This window comes from Gallinula chloropus, assembly GCF_964237585.1.
Source record: "Gallinula chloropus genome assembly, chromosome: 25".
In the NCBI taxonomy this organism is placed as follows: domain Eukaryota; kingdom Metazoa; phylum Chordata; class Aves; order Gruiformes; family Rallidae; genus Gallinula; species Gallinula chloropus.
Genome location: NC_140110.1, coordinates 257,632 through 272,678, shown reverse-complemented (window position 1 = coordinate 272,678; position 15,047 = coordinate 257,632).

The window sequence follows — 15,047 nt, the reverse complement described above, 5'->3', positions numbered from 1 at the left end:
GCGTTCGGAGTAGTACAAACCTTTGGGAAAATATGGGAGGAAAGAGGATTTATTAATTCACAGGGAAAAGAACTGATACACCCGGAATTAATTCGGCGAGTTCTGGGGGCGTTGAAAATGCCGAATAAAATAGCAGTTGTACATATAAAGGGACACCAGCGAGGTACAAGTTATCAAGTTAGAGGAAATAATGCAGCCGATATAGAAGCAAAACGAGTGGCAGGCAATTATAATACGATTTTAATTATGCAACAAGTACCTGTTAATAAAAATTTAAGTTTTGAATCTATAGAAAAGGAAAAACTAAAACAAATGGGAGCTAAGGAACAGGATGGTAAGTGTTATAAATTTGAGACATACTCCAGTTGATAAAGCCAAACAACAATTTATTAATTAAGCAAGCCCGCAAGATATAGGCAAATATCAGCGCTGGGCGTCCGGAGGAGACCCTTGCTCCTGCAAACGGCACGCGCCTCACCCTTCTGGAGTCCCCTTTTTATAGTCCTGTAGTTCCGGGTACACGTGGCATATTCCAGTGTTTTTCTGTGGCTGTGTAAGCTGGTAGTGGGGGTCGTCCGGGTCCCCCGTCGTCCTCCTCTACGTTGTGTTCAGTTGCTTATTTGGTTAACTCCTTTAATCCTATCAGGATGTTGCTAATGATAAAACAATGGTTCCCCCTGGTTACCCATTCACAGCCATAGTCTACCACAGGCACCAACTCAGCAAGATCTGAAGTTCTTTCAGGGTGTTACTAATGATGGAACAATGGTTCCCCTTTGCCCTAGTTGCTTATTTACAGTCAGAAGGTTTGAAAACAATTCCTAGTTAGTTTCCTTATCACAGACCCCTCTTCCATAGTTGGTCTTCTTCTCTTTTTTTTTAGCAGGCATTGTATTTATTGGTTGATTTTACTACTTAAGGTAAGCTCCATTAATGCTTCATCAGCAACTTACAATATCATTCGTTCCTTGTTTCAATGAACAAAATATTAACCCATTCATCACAATCCCCCCTTTTTCTTTTTCTTTATTTTTGTTCATTGAACCTTTTTAATTCCTGCTTGGCCCATTCTAATTCCTCGCCGCCCGATTCTTCAGGTGACGATTCATATTGTGTTCTAATAAGCATTAAATGTGCTGCTTCTAAGCGTCCTTTTACAATGGTAATTAGTTTATTAAAGATACATGGTCCAAATGTTAAACCCAATATTAGCAGGATTAGTGGGCCTGCTATGGTTGATAAAAGGGTAGTTAACCAAGGAGAATAGTTGAACCAGGATTCGTACCAGCTTTGATTAGTCTCTCTCTCTCTCTTTCGTTTTTCGAGCCCTTCCCTTAACTTAGTCATGGAATCTCGTACCACACCCGTGTGATCCGCATAGAAGCAGCATTCTTCTCCCAGAGCGGCACAAAGCCCACCTTGTTGTAGAAAAAGGATATCCATCCCTCTTCTATTTTGTAAAACTACCTCTGACAACGAGGTCAAGGATTTTTCCAAGGCTGTAATGGAATTCTCTATTCGTTTCAGGTCCTCATCTATGGCTACTTGTAGAGAATTAAACCCCTGTTGTTGTTGGGCGAGAGAAGCTATTCCCGTCCCTGCTCCCACTGCTCCAAGACCTAATAGTGTGGCTATTGTGATAGCTGTTATGGGTTCTCTTTTTACGATATGAGGAGTGTCTGTATTCCAATGGTTATATACTTCCTCCTCAGAATGGTATAATATCTTTGGAATTAGAACAACCTGGATACAATATTCCTTAGAAGCGCTAATCACTTTGAGGGATACACAAGGAGTGAGGCCTGTTTTTGAACATATCCATCGGGCCCCTTTCGAAGGAATGATCCACTTCCCTCCGGGATTTTCTAATATGGAACTGCATAGTTTTTTAGTTGATTCTTGCATTTTACCAATACAGGCTCCTTTCCCAGAAACATATTGCATTGTTATTCCCTTTGTCCTTTCCCCCCAGGAGCACTGGGAAGGTGCATTTTCCGAGCTAGAATTATATGTATCATTCACTCCTATTGCTTCATAAAAAGGAGGTTCTATATTATAACATAACCAACACTTATCAGTTAATGCAGGGTTGGTTTTGTTCAGGGAATTATATGTAGCTTGCATTATTTTCCACAGAGGAGAGTCCTTTTTCCTATTGGTAGGGGGGTTTCCTAGTTGTGAAGGAAATATGTCCTTTAGTTTAAATTCAAAAAATGGACTACCCGGTGTGGTAGTTTCGTGGAGTGCCTTGTCACTGGAAAGGTGACGCAGGACCCACTTAAATGGTTGATGAGGAATGTATTCTCCTGTTCCTACTTCAAATAACAAAGAATATATTATGATAGTTTGCAGAGTCAAGAGGTAACCACCGCTGTAACAAATGGGGAAACTTTCAAAGTTTCTTTTTGGTTGCACTTTGTTCCCTTTCCCAAAATAATTGTTTCTAGTTCCACCCCTGAGGTAGTTCCAGGAATACCTTTTCTGCGTCCCAGTCTGGGGGTTCGTTTCTCCACAGCTTTTGATCCCTCTGCCTCGCTCGTCGACTCGGTTGCTTCGAGCCACGAGGGGTACCATCTTCTCGGCAGCAAGGATCTTCTTCAGGAGTCCCCTGAGACAGACTTCGTTGTCTTTCAAATTTTTATGTTTGACCGGGGGGTGAATGACACAAAACTCTTTTAAGAGAAGTCCGACAAGTGCAATCAACAATATCTATTACAAAGGGACTTGGTTTTGGTTCAACTCCGAATACAAAAATGTCCCACCATTCCCTTGACAACCAGATTAGTCCCTCATATTTCACCCTATATCTTAAAGTCCAACTGGTAATTTTATGCTGTAATTTCCAACAGGGGTCACAAACTGCCCTGGGAGGAATTCCCCAGTTGCAATGTTCCCACTACTTGTCTCTGCAAACCTTACAGATACAACAAACAAAAAGATAACAATTACATCTAGAATTTAAATTTTTTTTTTTTTTTTTTTTTTTTTTTTTTTTTTTTTTACACTTTACCCTTATTCCGAATTACAAATTATTCCTTCTTTGGTATAACCAGCATCTGAGGTATATTCAATGCAATATTTGTCCATCAGTCAATTTCCTTTCCTTTGTATTTTTAACCTAAGATCCCCTGGTTTTCCAATTACTTGCCACTCCGAGGTTGGCTTTGGTTCGGGGGTTGGTCCTTCCACGGGTCCTTTGATTCTACTGGCGTGAGTCCATCCCTTTTCTGCTGTCCGGACCGCAGTTTCTGTAGTCAGTAACACAAGATAAGGTCCTTCCCATCGTGGGGTTAATGTTGTTTCCTTCCACGTTCTAATCATTATCCAGTCCCCTGGCTGGACACGATGTAGCTTCAGGTCTAATGGGGGCCTTTGTGCTAATATCCCTTTTTTCCATAAATTTTCCCTATACTTCATTAAGTTTGCTATATACATATTCATATCCTGATCCCTCAGAATTGGGTGATCCTGGGGCCTTTCCATATTGTAGGGCATTCCATACAGCATTTCAAATGGGGAAATTCCCATGTCAGTTCTGGGTTGTGTTCTTATATTTAACAAGGCTAGGGGCAAGCACTTTACCCATGATAATTTGGTCTCAACCGTGAGTTTTGTTAATTGTTTTTTTATTTCCCCATTCATCCTTTCTACTCGCCCTGAACTCTGGGGATGCCAAGGGGTATGGTGATCCCACCGAATCCCTAGTGCTGTCATAATCTCTGTTATAATTTTAGATATAAAATGAGGGCCTCTGTCTGAATCAATGGTCTCTGTCACACCATACCGGGGAATAATTTGTTCCAAAAGAGTTTTGACCACTACTTGGGCAGTGGCTTTTACTGTAGGGAAGGCCTCCACATAATGGGTCAAATGGTCTACCATTACTAATAAATATTTATATCTTCCAATCTTTGGTAGCTCTGTAAAATCTAACTGGATGTTGGCAAACGGCCTTCGTGCTGCCGGTCGTCCTCCCCTCAAGGGTTGCCTTAAGTTGGTCCTGTTTACCCTTAAACAGGTGACACAGCCACGCACTACCTGTTTAGCCAGGTCGTCTGCCCCAAAACACATGTGATTTATGGTGAATTGATCTACCAGTGCCTGTGCTCCCCAATGCGTTTTGTTGTGTATTTTTCTCATTATTTCGAGGGCCACTGACTTAGGTAGAACTGTTCTGTTATCCTCTGGGAGTCTCCATTCCCCACTGGAGTCTTCTTTTAGTCCCATTTTTCTCATTTTCTCCTTCTCTCGGATGGTAAAGCTATATATCCTTTGTGCCCTATTTACCTCAAAAGGGCAGTTTTTACTTAGCTTCCCCTTATACCATTGAGCATCATATCTTGTCTCTTGGGGTAACAAAGCCGCCTTTCTGGCTTCCTGATCTGCTGCATTGTTTCCCCTGCTTTTAAAATTCATCCCCCTTTGGTGTCCTCTCAAATGCACCACAGCAATTCTTTTAGGTTCTCTTAAAGCTTTTAACACCTCCCTTATTAACTCCTGATGTATTAGGCCTTTTCCTTGTGAATTTATTAATCCTCTTTCTTCCCAAATTTTCCCAAATGTATGTACAACCCCATATGCATATCTTGAGTCTGTATAGATAGTACCAGATTTGTTACGTAACAATTGTAGTGCCCGTAGCACAGCATAAAGTTCACAGGCTTGTGCTGACCAGGATTTGCTCAATGGCCCTGATTCTATAACAGTTAAATCTTCTCCTCCGATTATTGCATAGCCCGATACCCTTTTTCCATCCACCACCCGAGATGAGCCATCTACAAATAGTCTTTCTCCTTCCTCCAACTCCTCCTCGTCCAAATCTGGTCTAATTTTCGTTTGGTCCTCTATAACTGACAAACATTCATGCGTCAAGTTGTCCCCATCGGGTTTTCCGTACAAAAATTGGGCTAAGTTCTGTAAATTGGTTACTTCCAAGGATAACTTGGGAGAATTAAGCAAAATCCCTTCATACTTCAAAAGTCGAGCATCTGTAATCCACTTTTCGGCTTTTTGTTGCAATATTCCCCGAATATTATGGGGAGATAGTACCCGCAATTCCCATTAAGGGTGATCTTATTGGCTTCCTCTATAAGTAATGCGCATGCTACTATGGCCTGTAAGCAAGTAGGCCATCCTTGACTCACTGGGTCTAACAATTTAGACAAGTACCCTACAGGTTTCTTTTTCCCTGCCCATTCCTGAGTCAATACTCCATAGGCCGTGCCACCGTCTGTGTTCACAAACAAATAAAAAGGTCTTTTAACATCTGGGAGGCTCAATACCGGGGCGTTAACTAAATCATGTCGTAGTTCATTTAAACGCTCATCATCCTCCCTGGTCCATTTTAATAACCCCTCATGACTTAGTTTTTCATATAAAAATTTTACTTTCGCACTAAAATTTTCTATCCACTGTCGGCAATAACCGACAAGTCCTAACAGCTGTCGTACTTGCCTTTTGTTTTTAGGAGGTGGCATAGCTAAAATTCCTTTTACCCTTTCTGGGTCTATTTTCTTTTCCCCTTTTCGGAGATAATGTCCCAAATATTTTACTTCTTCCTCAACAAATTGGAGTTTCATTTTAGACACCTTCAATCCCTTCGAGCTTAAAAAGTTTAATAATCTGATACTCTCCTCCCGGACCTCCTCCTCCGTTTCTCCGGCAATAAGGAGGTCATCCACATACTGAATGAGAGTAACCCTTTCTCCCGTCTGGTATTCCTGTAACATTTGCTCTAAAGCTTGTCCGAATAGGTTTGGGGATTCAGTAAACCCCTGAGGAAGTACTGTCCATCTCAACTGCTGCCTTCTGTGTGTGTCCGGGTTCTCCCATTCAAATGCAAAGTAATCTCTACTCCCTTTATCCAGGGGACATGCCCAAAATGCATCTTTGAGATCTATCACACTATAATATTGTTTTTCAGGACCCAGTCTACTTAACAAGGTATAGGGGTTTGCTACTACTGGAAAACGAGCCACCGTCCTTTTATTAATTTCTCTGAGATCATGCACTAGCCGATACGACCCGTTTGCTTTCTTTATGGGCAAAATGGGGGTGTTGAAGGGGGACATACAAGGTTCAAGAAGGCCTTTATCCAGTAATCTTTGTATCTCCGGCTGTAGCCCCATTTTACCCTCAGGGGAGATGGGGTACTGCTTAATCCTTATTGGCACTTCTGGGTCCTTAATAGTAACCGAAAAAGGTGCTATATCTAGTCTTCCTATACTATCAGGAGTGTACCAAACTTCTGGATCGATTTTCGCTTCATCCTCTACTCTTTAAGGAACAAAGTTTAATCCTCATTTCCTTGTTCACTACTTCTATGTTAATGCCTAGATCAATAATTAAATCTCTCCCCAATAGATTAAAATCCGCCTCCGGGATCAATAAAAAATTTCCTAGTCCAATTTTAAATTTTGTTTCTATTAACACGTCTTTAATTACTGGGACTTCAAAAGGTTCCCCTTTAGCCCCTACCACTTGAGCAGTTTCTTTAGATAATTTGCATCCCCCAGGCAATTTTTGAACAGTTGACCTCTCCGCCCCTGTATCTACCAAAAATTCCATCTCTTGTTGCTGGGGACCTACTTTTAACTTTATCAAGGGCTCTTGATATTTCTGTGTCCCCAGCAAGTAGAGCCCCTGACCCCTCTAGTCTTCCTTAAAGGCTTTCTCATCTTTTAATTTTTTTCTACATTCCCTTCTAAAGTGCCCTTTATTTCCACAGTAAAAACATACACCTACTTCTTTCCTTTCCACCCGGGGAGTCTTTTCCCCATTTCTCTGGGTCATTGACCTTGTTTCAGAGAAGGTTTCGGGTTTCCTAACTTCCTTAACAGCCGCTACCATCATCTTTACCTGTCTTCGATAGCTTTCTTCATCTCTCCTTACATACACTTTCTGTGCTTCCCTTAATAACTCATCTAAACCTCGATCTTGCCAATTATCTATCTTTTCTAGTTTTCTTCGAATATCCTCCCATGATTTGGCCACAAATTGTGTTTTTAACAAGGCCTGCCCCAGCAGAGTGTCAGGATCCAATCCTGAATACATTTGCAAATTTTTTCTTAATCGTTCCAACCACTCAGTGGGTGACTCGTCCTTCTTTTGGCTATCATTAAATGCCTTGTTAATGTTTTGTCCCCTAGGTACTGCCTCTCTAATCCCTTGCACTATTATTCCCCTAAGGTCCTGCATATTAGTCCGATGGTCTGGTTGTTGATGGTTCCAATTAGGGTTTTGTAATGGCCATTTAGTATCTGCCAAGGGCCCTTGAGCATGCTGTGCATCCCAAATTCGCATCCCTGCTTTCCTAATCATATTTCGCTCCTCAGCTGTAAACAGAATATTCAATATGGATTGTAATTCTTCCCAAGTATAAATGCTAGGCCCCAGAAATTGATCTAATTTTTCTGAGACTCCTAGTGGGTCTTCTAAAAGGTTCCCCATGTCCTTCTTAAATTCCCGTACATCCCCCGAGCTTAGAGGAACCGATACAAATCCTATAATTGGATTTGGGCCCTGGCCACCAATGGGCAATTCTCGGAGTGGGTATAAATTTTGTTGTCGGGCCCGTCTCCGAGTCATGGGACCCTGGGTGTCATTCACTAATTCAGGGTGGCCCTCTACTGGGGGTGGTGCATTAGAGAGTGGATTGTCTTGAGGTGATACGTATGGGGGTGGAATTAATGGGATTTCTTCCTCTTCCCTATTTCTCCCTCTTTTTTCCTTCAGAGGAAATAATAATGTATTAGTACCTGGTCTAGTTACCCATACTCTAGCATACTCACTCTCCTCTTGGCTCAAAGGGGTCTTACTGTTTACCCACAGATTTAATTTCTGCCTAACCCAATCCTCCAGTGACCCAAACATTGGCCAAAAAACATTTTGGGAAATCTCCTTCCCTCCCCATATTGCTACACAATAATAGATCATCCTCGCCTTTTTCTTATCCCCTGTGGTGGGATAAAGTTCCCAATTGTCTAACATAAAGCCCAGTGGACTATCCCTGGGTACCGGTGGAAATTTTATGGGATTTGGGGGCTTGCTTTTCCCTTGTCCCATCGTCTGGAGCGCACTCAGTCAACAATATATTCACTCGCTTCCCCTGGTTCGTGGCTCACGCCCTCGCGGGCAATGAGAACCGCACTACTGAGGGTCCGCACTCGCTTGGGGAATCCGAGCTGCCGGTCCCCCTCTCATGCACACACACACTCGCCGCGCTTCCAGGATCCCCGACCCAGACCGAACGGATTTCCCCCACAGATACTCACGCGTCCTGCGTCTTCGTCCGGACCTTTGTGCACAAAGTTTATAGGGTCTGCCGGCCTCCTTTGCCTAATATCTTGGAATTTGGGTTCGTCGGTGCAATCGAGATGGGATATGGGCTACCAAGGCCGCCAAAAAAAAAAACAGGCGGGGCGCCTCCCTGATAAGACCAAGAGTCCCGTCTCGTGAGTTGCATCCGAGTCACGGCACCAAATTGTTATAAATTTGAGACATACTCCAGTTGATAAAGCCAAACAACAATTTATTAATTAAGCAAGCCCGCAAGATATAGGCAAATATCAGCGCTGGGCGTCCGGAGGAGACCCTTGCTCCTGCAAACGGCACGCGCCTCACCCTTCTGGAGTCCCCTTTTTATAGTCCTGTAGTTCCGGGTACACGTGGCATATTCCAGTGTTTTTCTGTGGCTGTGTAAGCTGGTAGTGGGGGTCGTCCGGGTCCCCCGTCGTCCTCCTCTACGTTGTGTTCAGTTGCTTATTTGGTTAACTCCTTTAATCCTATCAGGATGTTGCTAATGATAAAACAATGGTTCCCCCTGGTTACCCATTCACAGCCATAGTCTACCACAGGCACCAACTCAGCAAGATCTGAAGTTCTTTCAGGGTGTTACTAATGATGGAACAATGGTTCCCCTTTGCCCTAGTTGCTTATTTACAGTCAGAAGGTTTGAAAACAATTCCTAGTTAGTTTCCTTATCACAGACCCCTCTTCCATAGTTGGTCTTCTTCTCTTTTTTTTTAGCAGGCATTGTATTTATTGGTTGATTTTACTACTTAAGGTAAGCTCCATTAATGCTTCATCAGCAACTTACAATATCATTCGTTCCTTGTTTCAATGAACAAAATATTAACCCATTCATCACAGTAAGTATATATTACCAGATGGAAGAGAAGTCTTGCCGAAGGGCATAGCACTCGAAATATTTTCAAAAATACACAGTAAAACACACTGGGGAACGCAGGCGTTAGTTGATCATTTCAGTCAACGGTTTGCCTGTATAGGTGTATATAACATAGCAAAAACAGTAACGGCAGCCTGTGAGACCTGTCAAAAGGTTAATCGAAACAACATGAGACAAAAACCTCTTGGAGGACGTTCCCCAGCATATAGACCTTTCTCACACATACAAGTGGATTTTACTGAACTACCCAGGGTAGGGCGTTACAAATATTTATTAGTAATGGTGGATCATTTAACACATTATGTTGAGGCTTTTCCCACCTCCAAAGCAACTGCTAACCAAGTTACTAAGGTATTACTTGAACACATTGTACCTCGATATGGAGTACCTGATGTAATCGACTCGGACAGAGGAACACATTTTGTGTCAAAAATTGTTAGAGATCTAACAGAAAACTTGGGTATTAAGTGGGAATACCATACTCCATGGCATCCACAAAGTTCGGGAAAAGTTGAAAGGATGAATGGAGAAATCAAAACTATTTTGACTAAATTAATGATAGAAACCAGATTATCATGGACTAAGTGCCTACCCATGGCACTATTAATTCTCAGAACCAGGCCCCGAGCAGATATAGGAATATCAGCGTTTGAAATGGTATATGGAATGTCCTATAGAATTGAAAGTCCACAAACAAATGTTTTAATTCGAGATCGTGTGATTAATGAATATGTTTCACAATTAGCAGAACATCGCAACAAACTTTGGGAACGTGGACTGATTGTGCAACGACCCCCGTTGGACTTAAAAATTCACAATTTTAAACCTGGGGACTGGATATTGGTTAAAACGTGGAAAGAAGAAACCCTAAAACCCCATTGGGAGGGACCTTATCTTGTTTTGCTTACAACAGAAACAGCTGTCCGGACTGCTGAGCGTGGATGGACTCATGCCAGTCGCATTAAAGGCCCAGTGACAAGACCCCACTGGAAAATAATCAGTACTCCAGGTGACACCAAGATAACCCTGAAAAGATAACGTGATGATAAAGACTTTATTTGATTATTTTGCTGCACTACCTTTTGGTATAAAGTGCATGTTGTCGTTTATATTTGCTATAATTATTTCTTTTTTGTCTATTACATCTGGAAAAACACAAAGTGTGCAAAAGGAAAACTGTTAGACCCATGCAACCACATAATATTGAATTTAGAGAATATGTTGATATAAGTAATACATGTACCTTTGACGTAAAAAATTAAGTGTAATAATTAAAACTGTAATTGTTATCCATTTGCTTGTTTCAGGTGCAAGGTATGCCAAGATAAATGGTGGGCACACTGTGGATATGGATACCCGCCAATAGGGGTTTGTACACAGTGTTGGAAAATTCAAAGAACACTCACTGAGTGGAAACTAAAACAATTAGAGCTAACACAAGAAATTGTCCGAGAATCTCGTGAGTGGTGGGAAATTTTCACCAAAAGAATAAACCCTCAATACTATTGTTACCATTCCAACGAGCCAGTCCCCTTTGTAGCTGATATCTTGGCTATAAAGTGCAGAAGGGAAGTAATAACGGTGTCTTGTTTTGCCCCATTAGTTAAAGCTGCAAAGTGGGAAGCCTATATAAATAGGAAAAAAAGCCCAGATCAGCTGTTCTCCTGAAGAATTCCCTTGCTGCCGAGAAGATGGTACCCCCCGTGGCTCGAAGCAACCGAGTCGACGGGCGAGGCAGAGGAGGAACAAACTGTGGAGAAAAGAACCAGAACAATGGGACGCAAAAACAGCAATGGCCGAACTTCCCCAGGACTGGTAAAAGTATACTTAAATTAGCCAAATTAACAGACACCCTTTTTCCTGGTATACCGTTAATCTTGTTATTAATAATAACTCAAGCAAATGGAAATCCTCATCAACCATTTAAGTGGGTCCTGCGTCACCTTTCCAGTGACAAGGCACTCCACAAAACTACCACACCGGGTAATCCATTTTTTGAATTTAAACTAAAGGACATATTTCCTTCACAACTAGGATTTCCCAAATTTGGTGATCAATCATTGTATCAAACTTATTGGTGTCCTGGTTCAACTTATTCTCCTTGGTTAACTACCCTTTTATCAACTATAGCAGGACCACTCATCCTGCTAATATTAGGTTTGACATTTGGACCATGTATCTTTAACAAACTAATTACCATTGTAAAAGGACGCTTAGAAGCAGCACATTTAATGCTTATTAGAACACAATATGAATCATCACCTGAAGAATCAGGCGACGAGAAATTAGAATGGGCCAAAAAGGAATTAAAAAAGGTTCAATGAACAAGAATAAAGAAAAAGAAAAAGGGGGGATTGTAGTGAATGGGTTAATATTTTGTTCATTGAAACAAAGTATGAATGACAGGAAAACACTTAGCTTCTAATATTAGTTCTAATATCAGGGAGGTTGCTGACTTATATCTCGAAACCCGTCACAACATCTGCTGACACATTTTGAAATCGGTCACCACATCTTAGTTTGTAAAAAAATAACTGTGAGGAATTATGGACCAGGATATTGTTTATTAAGGCTTATGCCAGCAGCTACCAAAAATGTGCAATTGCTTATGCAAGCTACCAGACACTGCTTGTCCAGGATAAGGTAACAATTGCTTACACAAACTAAACCTGCTTGTCCAGGATAAGATAACCACAATTGCTTACACAAACTAAACCAGATACCGCTTGTACAAGATAACCAGATGTCCAGGAGCCACAGATAGGACAAAGGAGGAAGACTTCTTACTCCGGCCTCAAAGACCACCCAGAGGCAGAAAACAACCCCCTAACAACAACTGAAGCATACGCACAGTACCTCCACTACTTCATGAACACGGAAGTAAAAAATATATAAAAGGGGACTGTTTGAACTGATCAGCACGGCAGTTGGCAGAGCGCAGACTCTCCTGCCGTCCAGCGCTGTCTTTGCTCATATTCTACTTGCTATAATTAATAAAATTCTAATTGGATTATGATCCATTGTAGTCTCAATTTATAACAATTATGAAGTTAGAGGAAAAGAAAATAAAACCTTACCTCATAATTTACCATTTTATAGCAGTGGGTTTATTTCCTGGTTTGATAAATACCTGAACAATATCAAACATACTTTAAAAAAAAAACAAACTTGACTCATGAGTTCTCATCTTATTTTATATGGATTTTTTTGCCATGTCAAAAGTGCAGACCCATAATTATCATTATACTCTGCTAAAATATTACACATCTGGCTACATGCCTTTGGCCTTTACAGCAGAAGATGTCCCTTTCTCCAAAATAAAGCAAACACCAAACACAGAGACATCCCCATATTAAGCTTCAAAATTGCAGAATTTTGATCTACCTGCATCTCCCGAATCAAAGGCGCTACTGGCAGCCAGCAGAAAGTCACTTCACTCCTCTTAACACGAGTTTAGAAGCCTGATTGTAAAGAAACCTCCGAGTGAAGTGCTCCTCAGGCACATGCTGCAGTTGCAGGCTCAGCCATCTCCCCTTGCAAAGAGTTCTATCCCTCTCAGGAGTTAGGGGGCATTTGCTCAGAATGATCTGTTAACAACTGAGCAAACTGTTATCCCCTCTCCTGGCTGATGCAGCAGCCTCGGGTCAGCTTTCAGAACTTTGAACCACAACATTCCTATCCAAAAGGTTGTCCCACCTTAGGGGTGGCTTTCCTTACCATGACAAAGCACTAAACCAGGAACAAATTCACATCTCTAATGAACAAGAGGCCAGGCACAGAGAGCTGAAACAAAGCATCATCAAGCCCAGTTTCATTTTTCCAAACAACTCCCTAGCAAACCTCTTTAAACCCAACACAAATGGCATTGTGGCCGGGAAGATTTTATTTCCAGCCCATTCGTAACAAATCAAACCAGACTCCACAATGACCTGTGAGCAACCCAGGAAAGAGGCCCACAGTGCACAGAAAAAACCCCACAGCCACAAAGTCATAAGGACGTTATGCAATTAAAAGATTTATAAAGACACCAGGGTGTGCGAGATGTTTCAAGCAAGTTTCCTTGGGCTGCCACTCAGGACCCAGCGGTTTCAAATGAGCCAAAACCAGCCCAAAGGACAGGCAGCCTCACAAGCCCCTCTGGCCATTCCACACACAACACTGAACTCAGTTTCATTTACTTTTTCCTTCTCTAGGGCCCCGATCATTCCAATTTTTAATCAGCATTTCTAATGGACGTTGGGTAAATTGCTCCCTTTTCTTCTGGTCCCGGGGTCTGTCGTCTGACCCACCTCGGAATTTCACTCCAGCAATTCCTACAGCCCTCGGTTACCCGTAAGAGTGTCTTGCAGGGGGCTGGGGACCTGTCACCCCCCCGAGTCCTATAGGACTCGCTTCGGCCCTTCCCTGACGAGTCCCTGGCGGGAGATCGGAGCCGCGGTCAGAAGAACCTCCGCACTCGCTTCGGAACCACGTTCCGTCTCAGTCGCACTCTCACACACACAGGCAACCGAATCCCACCCAACCCAACGCTACACGCAAAATACTTACGACTCTGTCGTCTTCACTCGGCCCCAACCCCATGGGCCGGGCCGACGGACACGGCTCCTGCCGGCCTCGCTCGGGCAGCCGAACGGAACCCGCCTCACGCTGCACGACTGGCGTCTCCTTTGGGTCTCTGCGCGCACAATTCCGGGCACAAAAACCTGCTGCAGCCGGCAAGGGAGCTCGTAAAAATCCGATTCTCAGGTTCAGGATGGCGTTAGTCCCGACCCGAGCAGGAGCCACCGAATGGCGCGGCGCCCCTCCTAGATCACCTCAGCGTTCAGTACTAGAGCCATCCCGGACGAGCCCCCAGCTGTTACAAGTGACTCGGTCCCAAACAGGATTAGAACCAAACGGAACGATTTATTAAACGAACAAAGGCGAGCAGACGGCACCGGGCTGCAGGCGCAGCGCCGGGTGCTGCGGGAGGCTCCGCTCCGCCAGGCTCCGCTCCGCCAGGCCGCACCCCGTACAGCCCCAGCCCCTGGCTTAGATCTCTTCCAGGGCCAGCACCGCCCGCAGGCCCCACTGACAGGCTGGAGCGCCCGCCAGGACACCCCCACCAGGCATCCTTTAGGGCAGCTTTAGCTTTTGTCTTGCTAACAAAGTCAGGCAGCTGGTTCTGCAGACTTGAGGCAGATTTCAGGAGCCTTCCTATTCTTCTGTTCCTCTTCATCACCTCCTCCTCAGAGACAAGTTGTTTCTCCTCAGGTATCACAATGCACACAATGTGCTAACACTGTGGTCCTTTAGGCAAAGCTTTGCACATCCTTTATCTAGTTTGTTGCTGCTTCAACATCCTTCATTCAGCACATGCAAGAATCTTAAACTGTCCCTCCCAGGCCCCTGGCCATACAAGGGTAGGTCATGATGCACCCCCAACATGATTCCATATTAACACGAATCAGATGGACATATATCACACTAGGCAAGCAATTGTACCAGCTGGAGCATCTAAACATGCTGCAGTCCAAGAGCAGAAGTTCACCTCGAGGCTGTTAAATGCAGCAGAGCTTTGAGGCTGCAGATACCTGTCGCTGGCTGCAGCGTAACACGGAGCCAGGAATCTCCAGGGAGGGAAAGTTGCCCTTAAATATTGCTTTGAAGTTTCAGTGAGTGGGGGTGGTGGCACGAAGCCTAATGCGGTCACTGGACTGCTGTCAAGTGCTGGCTCTGCCGGAGACCCCATGGCCAGGGCTGGAGACCCCATGGCCAGGGCCAGAGACCCCATGGCCAGGGCTGGAGTCCCCATGGCCAGGGTCGGAGACCCCATGGCCAGGGCCGGAGACCCCATGGCCAGGGCTGGAGACCCCATGGC